The sequence below is a fragment of the Solanum tuberosum genome, unplaced genomic scaffold (assembly GCF_000226075.1).
Source record: "Solanum tuberosum cultivar DM 1-3 516 R44 unplaced genomic scaffold, SolTub_3.0 scf00665, whole genome shotgun sequence".
NCBI classification, from domain to species: Eukaryota; Viridiplantae; Streptophyta; class Magnoliopsida; order Solanales; family Solanaceae; genus Solanum; species Solanum tuberosum.
The window spans coordinates 160,524-174,611 of record NW_006239579.1 but is presented as its reverse complement, the minus strand read 5'-3'; the positions used below and the strand labels follow the sequence as shown (position 1 = coordinate 174,611).

The following is a 14,088-nucleotide window of genomic DNA, read 5'->3' as shown; positions in this document are numbered from 1 at the left end:
AAATCTCAAAAAATAATATTATTGTTTGAAATTTTTTATGTTCGTTCGCAAATGTTTAATTTTTTTACGAAAATTAACAGGCACATGTCTATTTTTTTAAAATAAGAAATTGCAATTAAATAACATAAATAAAAACAAATCATAAAAATTAGCATAAGTGTTTAAATGGTACAGAAAAAATGGAGTTTTAAGGGTTAAAGTGGAACAAGGCTAAGTTGGAGTGCCAAATGAAAAATGAGGACAAGTTTGAGGGGTTGTGTATGTGTTTGGCCAAAAAATAAAGAGAGAATGAGAATGGAAAACATACATAGCATAGAATAAGAGATACCTAGTGGCAGAAAGTAACAAAACTCTGCTATTGTTAGAAAAGCAAAAGCATAAATCAATGTAAAATCCCACAAAAATGTTTTCTGAATTAAATTTCTTTTTCTTAGAAACAGGAGGAAATAGGCACCAATTTCTAAAATCCCACAAAAATGTTACATAAAAACTGTAACAGATTTTTCTTTATCATATACAATATCACCCAGCAAAGTACAATCTACTTTTCAACCATAATGCTACTTAAATAACGGGATATTATTCCGGCCAAGGATCTGAAGCTCATCCCCTCCCCTCATATCTTCAGCATATTCCTTAATCTTCATAGCGGAATCTTCAAGTTTAGGGCTGTCTACAAGTGTGATAATTTTCAATGAATAAATATCCCCAAAACTAGGCGGAATCTTTTCAAGATCACAACATCCCTCCAGTTTCAATTTCTCAAGTGTAGGAAAGGATTCCTCTCCAACCTCCCACCTAGCAAGAGTCACTTGATGCAACTCCAAATATTTGAGATTCTCAAAGGTGTCTTCCTCCCCCATGTTCCATTCTTCCCCCCATATGATTGTAAAATAAAGGAACAACTCTTCAAGGTTGGGCAGTCTCGCTATTGTTGATAGTGAATTGAATGTCAGAGGAAACTCATCCAACAACAATATTTTCAAATTCGAAGGGAAGTGAAAATCCCATTGCCGATTTATGGCTGCAGGGGACCCACTGTCATTTATGTTTGACCTTGCAAAATACCAGTGAGTTCTTCTAGTTCAGTTAGGAAATCCAATTTCGGGAACCAATGTTGCTCTGCTGAATAATCCCATGATTCCTTGAGATCAAACTTAAGCACTTGAAGATTGGGAAGCCTTTTGAAAATATCCTCTGTATCTTTTGAATAGGAAAGCATGGGTTTCCCTAATATTCTCAAGTTCTCTAACTTTGTGTCCTCTACTATCAGTATTGATTCATCTGCATCCAAATCAAAGAAAGAACAAGCACTCACGGACAGACCTTGCAACTTTACAAGATCACCAATTCTTGGTAATAGTACCAAGGTTGATCCTTCGTTAAACACCAACAAGATTTCTAGATTCCAGAGGTTTGAGAAAGACAAAGGCAGATATTTAACTTGTGTCCCAATGCTTAAGTACCTCAAATGATTCAACATGCATATTTCATTCAGCAAAGAATCTTCCACCGTGATAAAAGAGGTATGCAGTTCCAAGGCTCTAAGAAGCCTCAAGTGTCTTAGATGAAATGTATCAGAAACACTATCGGCCAGCTTGTCTCCATCTATGGTCAAAGAATAGAGGTGTTTACGAGAATGCCTTTTCTTATTTGAATCAAACAGGACAAAATTGTTAATCCCCAATAACTCGCTGTTATAATGAATGGCCATTATACGTGGCATCAAATCTGAAGAAGAAGATGGTGTACTTGAACTTATATGGTCAAACAACTTTTCCTCTCTTGCTTTTATCAAACAAAATTCATGCACAAGATCATGAAGTTGGTAAGTCGGGTCATCACCTATCTCATTGAAAGCAATTACCAAGCTACTGGAAATTAAGTTATCCAAATAAACCTTCATCACTTCTTTCACACTCTTCATCTCTGTCTGTTCCACAAGTCCTTCAGCATGCCATAAACCATTCAACACAAAGATTAAGATTGCAGTGTCCTTCGGAAAGCTTGCAAGGTAAAGAAAGCATGGCTTGATGTGATGTGGCAAATGGTCATAGCTTAATTCTATAAGCTTCATCACTTTCACTTCACCGTTCGTAAAAAAGGAACTCAAATTATTTCGAACTTCAAGCCACACTGTCTTTTTCTTTTCCAAACCTGCAATGACTCCAGCAATCAGATCAGCCACCAAAGGAAGCCCTTTACAATTTTCGGCTATTTCTTTACCAACATCCAATAGTTCATCAGGGCAACTCTCGTTTCCATATGCCCTTTTCTCTAATAACTCCCAACTTTCTTCTGATCTTAGCAATCGAAGGTTAAGAGGAGCAGTGTAGAGCTTTTCCATGCAAAGCCACTTTCCTTTTGTCGAGTTGTCAAAATAATTCTACTTCCTTTCTTAGCTTCAGGAAAAGGTCTTGTCAACTCATCCCATGTAGTAGTATCCCACACGTCATCTAAGACAATAAGATACCTCTTTCCATATAGTTGTTTTCGTAGCTTATCAGCAACATCAATATTCTCACTCAATTTTGAATATGAGTCACTTACTTGATTGAAAATTTTATCCAACAACTTCTTCTCCTCATATCCTTGGTCGACCGTGCACCATGCACAAAGGTCGAAATGGCTAGAAACGGATTTATCATTGTATACTTTGTATGCTAAAGTAGTTTTACCTGAACCCGGCATACCAGTGATCGAAATGACATCTAGATCTGCCGGTCCACTGGTGAGCTTTCTAAGTATCAAGTTTGTCTCCTCCTCAAAACCTACAATTATTTTATCAGTTGTCAATGACTTTCTCTCAACTGGTTTCTTGGGAGAGTTCACAACGATGAGACCTCTGTTCTTGGAAATGTTCTCATGTAAATCAGAGACCTCTTCTTTGATAAGCTTCATCTTCTTTATGGTAATGGGAAGTGAGAAAATAAGATGTAAGAGACCATTATCTCTAACAATAATTGAATCAATGACATCTTTTACCTCATATGCCACATCTAAACCACGTGCCCAAAGATCTTTATACATTTCTTGTTCAACATTCACCAAGAACGATCTTATGAATTCTAGGTCTTGTTTCACCAGCTCAATTTCTTTCCTTATCCAAGCAATTGAATAAGCATTGGAATCCAGTAAATCATTCAAATGTATGTGTAGTAGATGCATGAAGAGCGGTCCATCACTCATGGGGAAGCAACATTGAGATGAATCCGGGACTTTCAGATAAACATGTTTGAGATCTTCCTTGAGGAGATCAATATTTTCCAGCAACTTTAGGGTTGCACGATTTGTCTCATCGGTACTCTCTTTATTCCTTAATTTCTCTTCTAAGTCGCGAACAAGAGTTGATACCTCCTTGATAAGTGCTCCAACAAGTGCCAATAGATCAAATAATTTGTCATGATGAATAAAGTCCTTGGGCATATCAGAAAGAATAATTAATAGGAACTCAATCATGACATGAATGTTTCGAGCCCCTAAAGTGCTAGGGGTAATAACAGTTACCATGTGCTCCTGTAGATGAATAAGATATTCCCGAAGAATATCCGGAGAGGTTTCCAGGAGCTGCTTAATGAAGAGTCCAATTTCTACTGAAGTTGAAGCTTTCAAATTTGTATAACACCCGATTTCTTTGCCATCATCATCCAAAATTGGTTGAAGCAGATTCTCAACCTCTTGTCTTTTTCTAGTCATTATATCTTCAAACTGCTCCAAATCGGAATAAGAAAGCTGGACATATGTACAAATAAATGTCAGCTTCAATTTCAGGCTTTCAATTAGATCCACATCAACAGCCTTTTGATCTTCTTCATCCTTTAATCTCTCCATGAAATCCAGAACATTGGCAACGTCCTTGCGAAGAGCAGAAAATGACACCTGCCAAAATAATACATATCAAAATTTTAAAGCCATATAGCTACAATTCAACACTTTACAGTTCACTCTATCAAATAACATACCAATGAGTTATTTGCTTCTTCATTATCTTTTCGTTTTTCCATGATTCTACTTTTCCTTTCCAAGTTCTCAAGACCTGATGCGTAAAAGTACATAAAACTTTATCAGGAGAAAGAAGATGAAATGACAAGAATAATCAATAATTTCACTATTTTCACACGAACTTAAGAGGAAGACTTAATTAGTGGAAGATGATAAAGGTACACTTGCGATTTGAATTGAAGAAAATGACTTGTAAAAATGGAGTTCATCCAGAAACGAGACCAACTGGTACCGAACCTTTCTATCTCTAATAGCGTATAGTAATATATTTTCATTAGTGAGGGGAATCTTTTGTCATCTTAGAAAAAATCTAAAAGATCTGCTTCTATTCACTCCGCACTCTCCAACCCCCTCCCTCTCACCCGGTAAGAATTCACCCGCACTGGATATTAATACCAAACTAATACAACTTATCATGGGTAAGTAATAATTTAATGAGGTGAAAGTATACATTAACTAACCACAATTAAGTGATAATGTTGTGCATCTATTGATTTGTTGTAAATCGGTGGTGTGAGTAAGTATTTAGCCCTCTCTCTTTCTCCTGCATTTTGTTTACCTCTCTCTTTGTGCGATCCAACTAACCTACCAAAGTTCTTTCATTTTTCTTACATCACTTTTACTTTTCCAGAATTTTACTTCAATAGAGATAAGAGTAGCAAATACTAGATGAGTTGACTAACCTTTTTAGTTGATGAAACTATATATCCTCTGCTTGCTTTGTTATTAGATCTGTAGAGCTCAAAATTCAGGAAATAAACAGAGGAATAATTAAGACCAATTATGATGCATAGTATTATTCCAAAAAAGTAAGAAAGCAAAAGCATGATTGAATTACAATGGGGACTCACTTGTCTGCCACAAAGGAAAAAGATAAGAAAATTAATCAAACTTTCAATATTCTGCTCACTTTATATCACTTCCTCTGTTTTATTTTATTTGACACTATTTTGTTTGTTGGACATTCTAATAATTTCTTAGGTAAAGGTTCTTATATTGCATGTTTCAAAAAACATAAAGAAGCAACCATGCTAGAAGCAAAATCCAATATGCTATAATTAATGGTCATTTGGTAGTTGTATAAAACAAGTTTTATCCATGTATTAGAGTCCGTATGACTTATACGACGTTTGGTAGGTGGAAAAGAAAAAAGTTATTCATGTATATAATTAATACAACGTGTGGTAGGTGGATAAGAAAAAAGTTATTCATGTATAAAATTAATATGTCGGTTGGTTAGAATAACATACCTAATATTCATATTACAAGTTCATTTAGAATTGTGGAGATGAATGTTAGCTTGTGAATCTAGATGATGTTGTCCTACGATTTAATTGACAGGGTGGAGTAACATTGCATATCTTTTTTGGTATTACGTGAATTCAACAGTGGCAAATGCACCTCTGATTAAGAATGAAGGATTCTAAACACTCCAAATCTTTTGTGTCTACCGCGGTTGCATATTATTGACCTAACGACTATGGTGGGGATCATGTCACTACCCAAATTCCAAAGCTAGGACTAACACCTAGCAAGCCACAACCCGCTAGGAGAACCATTGCATTCAATCACCAAACTCAAATTAAAGTCTGAATTCTCATTCATCCCACCACAGCCCGAGACCTCCTAAGAGACTTTAAGCATAATCATACTTTTTGACATATTTTTGTTGGACAGGTTGAAGTAATAGGTTGAAAGACGAATCAAATAGCTAGATCTAGATTTAGAAATTCCAAGATTATTAAAATATAATTCATCGACTTCTCAGGTCTTTTAAATACCTAAAGTGCTCAGTGTTGGATGGAATTCATCGACATCACCAAACGTACAAAAATTGAGAGCTGGATGGAATCTGTTGAAAAAAAAAAAAACAAGTGGTTGCCATTTTATATAACATTGAGTGTAGATCCATTTCCACTACAAGAATCAGAATATTGAACAGTCAGTATATTTGGTTTCTCTGCAGCAAAATTGTATAAGAACATGATCAAAAGAAGAGAAAAATCCTTCTGTTATATCTTTAGAGTCATAATGAAAAATGAAATCCCTAAGAGACTTTGAAGATAGATCTTACCTTATCACAGTCTGAAGTTTAGCAATATTAGAATCCGTACGTTGTTTGAGTTGAAGAGTGACAAAGTGAGCAAAATGATTTTGCTAAGTGTAAAGGTCAACAATAGAAAGAAGCTGGATCTACATCTTCGGAAGTTATACATATTCGTTAATCAATTGTTAATTCTGCTCCTTTGTCTGAATGCTTGCTTTTAGATGCAGAATGAATTATTAAAATACAATTCATAGTCTTTTTTAATCAGTTATTTGCAGTCTCTTGTCTTGACCTGTAAATTGTAATCTAATACAACCAGAGCCAATTGTTGAAAATGAAACAAGAAAAAAAAAAGTGGTTGCTATTTTATAGAAGTTCATTCATCAAACACATTATAGACATTGACAATTTTCACTAGAAAACACAACAACAACAACAAAGGTGAGAGTTCATCTACTAAATTTAGCGTGCTGGTTGTATGACACGTAGGATGCGGATTGACATGTATGTGTCTACTTGTGCACATCACTAAATTAATATGGAATAAACATTTTCATTTTGTCCCTACACTAAATTAAAATCTAATAACTATAAAAAAAATTAGTATAATTAATTAAAAGTCCTATTTATTTATGTAAAGTATAAAATTTATTAGAAATTCATCTATTGCACATTAATTCTATAGTGATAACATTATAAATTATCTTAGTTATTACTAATTTTTGCAAATGTTATTCACACTCTTTTACATTCTTTAGTTATAATACTATACATTAATTATTTCTATCTTTCATTTTTCCTTATATTAACTTTTGACCAATAATATTTCATATTATTATACCGTCCCTATATATGTGATAACACGGTGTTGTTATTTTTCCTTTGATGAATCATGCTTGCTTGAATAAATTGAAAATCATTTACAAGTATATGAACTATATTTTTTTGGGTGTAAGATGAACAAGTGATTATATATATGATTTCTTAAATAAAATATATTCTTTAATTTTAATTTTTAGTTTTTCCTGTAAAAAAAATGGAAACCTTTCTCATTTAACTATGGACAATCAAATAACTATCTTTGATTTATGTACACAGTCAATCGAGAAGTCAAATATGAGAGTCAACAACAAGAACGTCATCTATTATGTTATAACTTATAAAAATAAAAATCAATATGACAAAAAATAGTTCTAAAAGCTAAATTTATCCCTAGACTAAATTAAGTATCTAATTAATTGAATAATATTATTTTAATTATTTTTAAATTGTAAGTTATTTATTAGAAAGGGAATGTGGAAGAACAAGATCTAATTAAGATTTCTAGAATTTTAAATAAGTACATGAATCAAGGTTTTCCCCCTTTTAATCTTAATTTAAAGAATATGAAGAGTTGTAGCCAAATCAATATATACCACTACCAAAATACAAATTTGTTATCTTGAATTCTTCCACTAGCATTTCTACGTAGGAACAAGTTTCAGCTCACTGTGATGTTGATTGGGCAGCATATATATCGAATTTCACAAGGTCAGATTATTTATTCAACTCCTAAAAGCTCTTCATTTCTCTACTTTCTGATAAACAAAATCCAACTTAAGATCTAGATTGAACTTAATTACTACCAAAGATGAGAAAATATTTTCTTCATTGTTTTCAATAGAGATCGATGAGTTAACTAACCTTTTTACTTGATGAAACAAAATATCCTCTCCTTGCTTTGTTATATCATCAATTATGGAACCAACTAAACACAAAGTATGTATGGAAGAATATATAACTAATGATACAAATTGGGTTTAATGCTTATAAAAAGACCACAATGCCTTTTTTTAATTTGTGGGAGATGTTTGGTTGGGTGTTGGAGTAACAAATGGGCGGGTAGAATTGGATATGGGCAAGTCAAAATGGGTAAATAAAAACAGATAAATATCCGATCAGTCCATATTTAACGCGGATAAAAAAAAAGGGTTAACAGACGGATACGATGGATATTTATATTATCCATGATCCGGTAAAAACACAAGCTAAAAGTAAAAATAAATTTTTATACTTTGAAAAAACAATAACTCATGAAAAATATAATAATAATCAGATTTGAAAAATAAGTGTTGATAATATGGATATCCATACCAAACAAAGAGTAATGCTTAAAAAAAAAGACTCTTTTGGGTGATTGGGGTTAGTGGAGAAAAGAATCTTAGTATTAAAAATTTATAGAGAAAATCATGCATAGTATTCCCTCATAATTGTATTGTATTAAAAAAATTATAAAGATAAGTTAGTGCTACTAAAAAGCAAAAGCATGAATCACTTTTCTACTACAAAGTCCAAATTCATAATTAAGGTATAGATTAATTTAATTAGAAAGCTAATCAAAATTTCTCATAAGAATAATACTCTGCTCACTTTATATTACTTTTTCCTTTTCATTTTTATTTGACACTATTTCCTTATTATTCCGTCCAGATATAATATTAACATTTTTTAAAATATAATTTCTTAATTAAAAGCTTTTATTTCTACACAAATACTATGATATGATATGTTTACCATGTCAAATTTCAAAAGTCTTTTTTTGCTTCTTCTGTTAAGCTTTGTAAAAATTCAAACTAAATGATGAAACAAGTGTTTTGATTCTAATTTCTAAGAAAACTCGAACACAATGATGTGTTTAGTATGAAGGAAAATAAGTAATCGGAAAGAGAAGAAGAAACAATACAACAAATGGTTGCCATTTTTAATGTGATCATATCTATCTATCTATCATCTTCTCAATTTCTACTTAATAATATTCACAAACAAACAGTTCAGTTGAGACTTTTATCAAACACATTGTAGGCATTCTTTCTAACATTTGATCAACCACATTGTAGGCATAATTTGGTTTCTAAGAAGCAGAAACAAATGAAAAAAAACCTGTTTTGGTGATTCATTCCACTTTTGCTCATCAGTAAGAAATGCTTTTTCCAACCACAAGGGAATTCCCAGCAATATTTTCTCTTGCCAATTTGGTACTCCATCCGTTTCAATTAGATTGTTTGGTTTTGACTTGACACACGGTTTGAGAAAAAAAAGAATACAAAAAACATTTTATAAATTTTGTGCTCTTAAACTAAAGATATATGGAGAGTTTTTTAAAAAGGAAAGAGATTGATGGTGTATGATCTTCTCCAATAACCTTTAACTCCCATGTTCCATCGACTACAACCAGCACACTAAAACTACACAAGGGGCTCGAGCAAAAATCAACGTAGTACTGATAAATACCTGCAGTTTTTCCTATGCAGAAGCCATGAAGCAATTTCTGGTTCTATAGGATGTCGATGCTGCTGCATCTCTATCAACAGTCCAAACAGAATCAGGCATGACAACCTCTGTCCTGCCACTGTCCTGTATGTGTAGAGTTTCTCGATGGGGCAACTTTCTGGATCAAGTTAGGAGACAGTTCCTTGAAATAGTAACCAAGGTGCCATTTTCATCCAGCTGAGACTGCTACAAGGTCTCTCTCAGTCAAGGATACATTCAGTTCTTGCGCATATGGATCGGAAGAAAATACCTTAAGTTCTTCAAGGTCCTTGCAATAGTCGGCAATCTCCTCAAGACCGGTATCTTCAATATAATCTACCACCTACAGTCAGTCACATTCAGATGCAAATATTTCAACTTTTTTCACCTCTAAGGACAGATGTACTCAGGAAAGGGTAATCTACGTTAAAATTCTATGAAAACATGTGTGGTTTGAACTTTGGTTAATAGTTAACAACTTCCAATGAAGTCACAAATGGTCAATTTGAGCCCAAATAAAAAACATACAACAATCTGAAATTTATGGAAAATTTAATTAAATAAATCTAATAGAGAACACAAAAAATAAATAGGGTAGAAAAAATACAACATACAAATAAAAAAGAATGCATCCTTTAAATTTCAACATTCCCATTTTTGACACTCCTTTGTAAGAATGCCAAAACAAGTTTAAAACCAAAAGATTCAAGAAAATTTCTTCTCTAAAATTCAAACATGTACCGTATCGAGTCTCCAAACTATCGAGAGTATGCAAATCTATACAAAAGTGACACTCAAGCTAGAACTTACCCACAGCCACTGCAATTTGTAAGAGTGCCTGCTCATCTTGCCAAGATTAGGAATTCGAGTGGTAGAATGGCTTAAATTCAAAGACATGAGTCTATGGTGGACATAAATAAGAGAAAAATAGGCTGACAAAGCAAAGAGAATTGTAACCATCTTCTTACATGCACTCTGCAAAGAAAGTTACACTAGTCAAAATAATTGGAACAAAGAGAAGTTATTCCATTTTATGTGGCACTCTTTTTCTTTTTAGTATGTTTAAAAAAGAACGACGCCTTTCCATATTTTCAAATAACTTAATTTTGAACTTCTCATTGTACTCTTAATGATATGCTTTTAAAGCCACAAAAATGTCATGGCATGTTCAAGAAAAGAGGTTCCAAAAGTATTCATTTCTTTCTCAAACTTGGTGCCCAGCCAAATTCTGCCACATAAAATGAAGTAGAGTAGGCAATAAATTCATCTGTACTCACAGGGTAAGAGAGCTCAATACTTTTCACACATAGTGCTTAAGAGCTACTTAAGTAACGGGATATTATTCCGGCCAACGACCAGAAGTTCGTCCCCTCCCATCATATCTTCAACACATTCCTTAATCTTCATAGCAGAATCATTAAGTTGAGGGCTCTCTACAATTTTGATAACTTTTAACGAACAAATATACCCGAATCTAGGTGGAATCTCCTCAAGCTTGTCACATTCCAACAGATATTATTTCTCAAGAACGGGAAAAGATTCGTCTTCAACTTTCCACTTAGTAAGAGTCACTTCATCCAACCTCAAAATTTTGAGATTCTCAAAGGTGTCTTCCTCCCCATGCTCCATTCTCCCCCCTGGATGATTGAGTGAACAAGAGTCAGCTCTTTAAGGTTGGGAAGTCTCGCTATTGTTGATAGTGCATCGGATGTCAGAGGAAAGTCATACAGTCGCAATTGTTTCAAATTCAAAGGGAAGTGAAAATCCCACGACCATTTTGTCGCTACAGAGGTGTTTGAACTTTCAAAACCTACTCCTACTCTGAGGGATTCTAGTTCATTTAGGAAGTCCAATTTTGGGAACCAAAATTGCTCTGTTGAGTAATCATATGATCCCTTGATACGTAATTCAAGAACTTGAAGATTGGGAAACCTTTTGAAAATATCCTCTGTGTATTTCGAATAGGAAAGCATGAGTTTCCCTAAATATCTCAAGTTCTCTAACTTTGTGTCCTCTGCTATAAGTACTGGTTCATCTGTATCTAAATCAAAGAAAGAACAACTCATGACCAACACTCGCAATTTACAAGATTCCAAATTCCCGGTAGTAGTGCCAGGGGTGGTTTGTCATTTTCCACAAGCAGAGTTTCTAGATTCCAGAGGTTGGAGAAAGATGAAGGCAGAGATTTAACTTCTGTCCCAATGTGTAAGAACCTCAAATGATTCAACATGCATATTTCATTCAGCAAAGACTTCCTCCTTGAGAAAACAGCTATACATGCTCAACACTCTAAGTAGCCTCAAGTGTCTTAGGTGACATGTGTCAAGAAGACGGTCGCGCTGCCTGTATCCAGTTATCATCACAGAATAGTCATTTGACATGGCAACAAATCTGAAGAAGATGATGGAGAACTTGAACTTATCCATTCAAACAACTATTCCTCTCTGAAGTTGGAAATTCAGGCTTTCACCTATCTCATTGAAACAAATTATCCAAATAAATCTCCATCACTTCTTCCACACTCTTCATCTCAGTCTGTCCCACAAGTCCTTCGGCACACCATACATCTTTCAAATAATTGACTAAAATCTTTCTGTCCTTCTGGAAACTTGCAAAGTAAAGAAAGCATGGCTTGAGGTGATCTGGTAAATGGTCATAACTTAATTTTATAACCTTCATCACTTCCACTTTACTGTTCAAAATAAAGGAATTCAAATTATTTTGAACTTCAAGCCACACCGTGTTTTTCTTTTCCAAACCCGCAATGACTCCAGCAATCAGATCAGCCACCAAAGGAAACCCTCTACATTTTCGAGCTATTTCTTTTCCAACATCCAACAGTCCATCAGGGCAACTCTCTTTCCCAAATGCCCTTTTCTCCCGGTCAAGAAGATCAGTGTGAAACTTTCTATGCAAAGCCACTTTCTTTTCTCGAGTCGTCAATATAATTCTACTTCCTTTCTCAACTTCGGGAAAAATTCTTGTTAACTACTCCCATGTTACGGCATCCCACAAGTCATTTAAGACAATAAGATACCTCTTTCCATTCCGTAGCTTATCAGCAACATCAATATTCTCACTCAATTTTGAATCTGAGTTACTAACTTGATTAAAAAATTTATCCAACAACTTCTTCTCGTCATATTCTTGGCCAACTGCATGAAGGTCAAAATGACTAGATATTGATTTATCATTGTAGACTTTGTACGCCAAAGTAGTTTTACCTGAACTAGTCAAGTTTGGAATCTACTCAATTTCTAGTTGATATTCAGAAATATTACATTTAAGACTTTCATCAAACACATTGTAGACACTTTTCAACCAAGTAAACTCTTCTGTGGGATCGTGCACAATTTATACTCTTGCTAATCCGGACTAACATGTAACTTATGCTCAATTTATGTGGCAATTGTTTTTAATCTATCCCAAAAAGAATGAGACACCTATTTTGTTGGTTTTCAAGGAGCAAAATGGTGTCCATCACAACTATACGTTTGCTTAATTGCATTCATTTGTTTTATTAGACCTAAGTTGACTGAGCATACATCAAACAATCATTTTTTTAAGAAAAAATGTTCAATGACTAATGAATTAACATAACAAGAACAAAGTTGAAGTGATACTCAAAAAGGCATAATACATAAATGACATAGTAATACAAAAAGCATGATATATAAATGTGTCATTTAACTTGATCTCATATGACATTTACGCCCTCTAACTTTAGGTGTGTATAAATAGACACTTAAACTTGTATAAAATTAAGCAAATAGATACATTCGTCTAATGTGGCATTCTACATGACAATTTTGTGTCCTATGTGGCGTTCTATGTGTATTATGTCAGGTAGGACGCGTGTGTTTACTTGTTCACTTGCGTGCACATCCAAAGTTGGAGGACATAGATGTCCGTTGAAACCAAGTTAAAGGGCATATTTATGTATTATATCATACAAAAAAATGTATTTTAACTTAGCCTCATTTTATATTGGCATAATACATAAATATGACCTTTAACGTGGCATCATTTCACATTTATGTCCTCAAACTTTGAGTGTGCATATGTAGACTCTTAAACTTGTATATAATCGAACAAATAGACACACACATCCTATGTGGCATCCTACGTGGCAATTTACATCATTTGTGGTGTCCTACGTGTATTATGCCGCATAGGACTCATGCGTCTACTTGTTCAACTTCATACAAGTTTAAGTGTCTACTTGTGCACACCCAAAGTTGGAGAGCGCAAATGTGAAATAAGGCCCAGCTAAAAAGCATATTTATGTATTATGTTATTTATATTTATGCCCTTTAATTTTGGATATACACATAGACAAATTATGTTAGCTTCCTGGATGCTTATGAATTTTGATCAATAGCAATAAATCGCTCAAGAAATATGGAAAGTTGATAAGATCCCCTGAAATAAGATCAATATCTCTCAAGATTAGATTAAAGAAGAAGAATCAAATTGACGCAATCAAAGACACGTTTAACGGACACATCAAGAAAGGGAAAACAGATCTCATCAAATCATTCCAAAATCGAACTGAAACCGATAATCCGAATCGAAAAAAATTTATTGATTTATTGATAATGGTTTAGTCGTTTAACGGTTTTGATAATGGTTTTGATTTTTTTATTATCGAGTTATTAATTTTTAATGGTTTGAGATTTTTTCTTTACGGGTTAACTGATAAATCGATAGTAATTAATAAATTATATTTATACCATTATGTAAATAAAGTC

The 14,088-nt window shown here is 33.7% G+C and overlaps 1 pseudogene; it reads right to left on the bottom strand.

Annotated features, from left to right (window-relative positions):
- Positions 1 to 393: 393 nt before the first annotated feature.
- On the bottom strand, positions 394 to 6,604 carry LOC102594546 (putative late blight resistance protein homolog R1A-3; annotated as a pseudogene).
- Between the last annotated feature and the right edge of the window lie 7,484 nt (positions 6,605 to 14,088).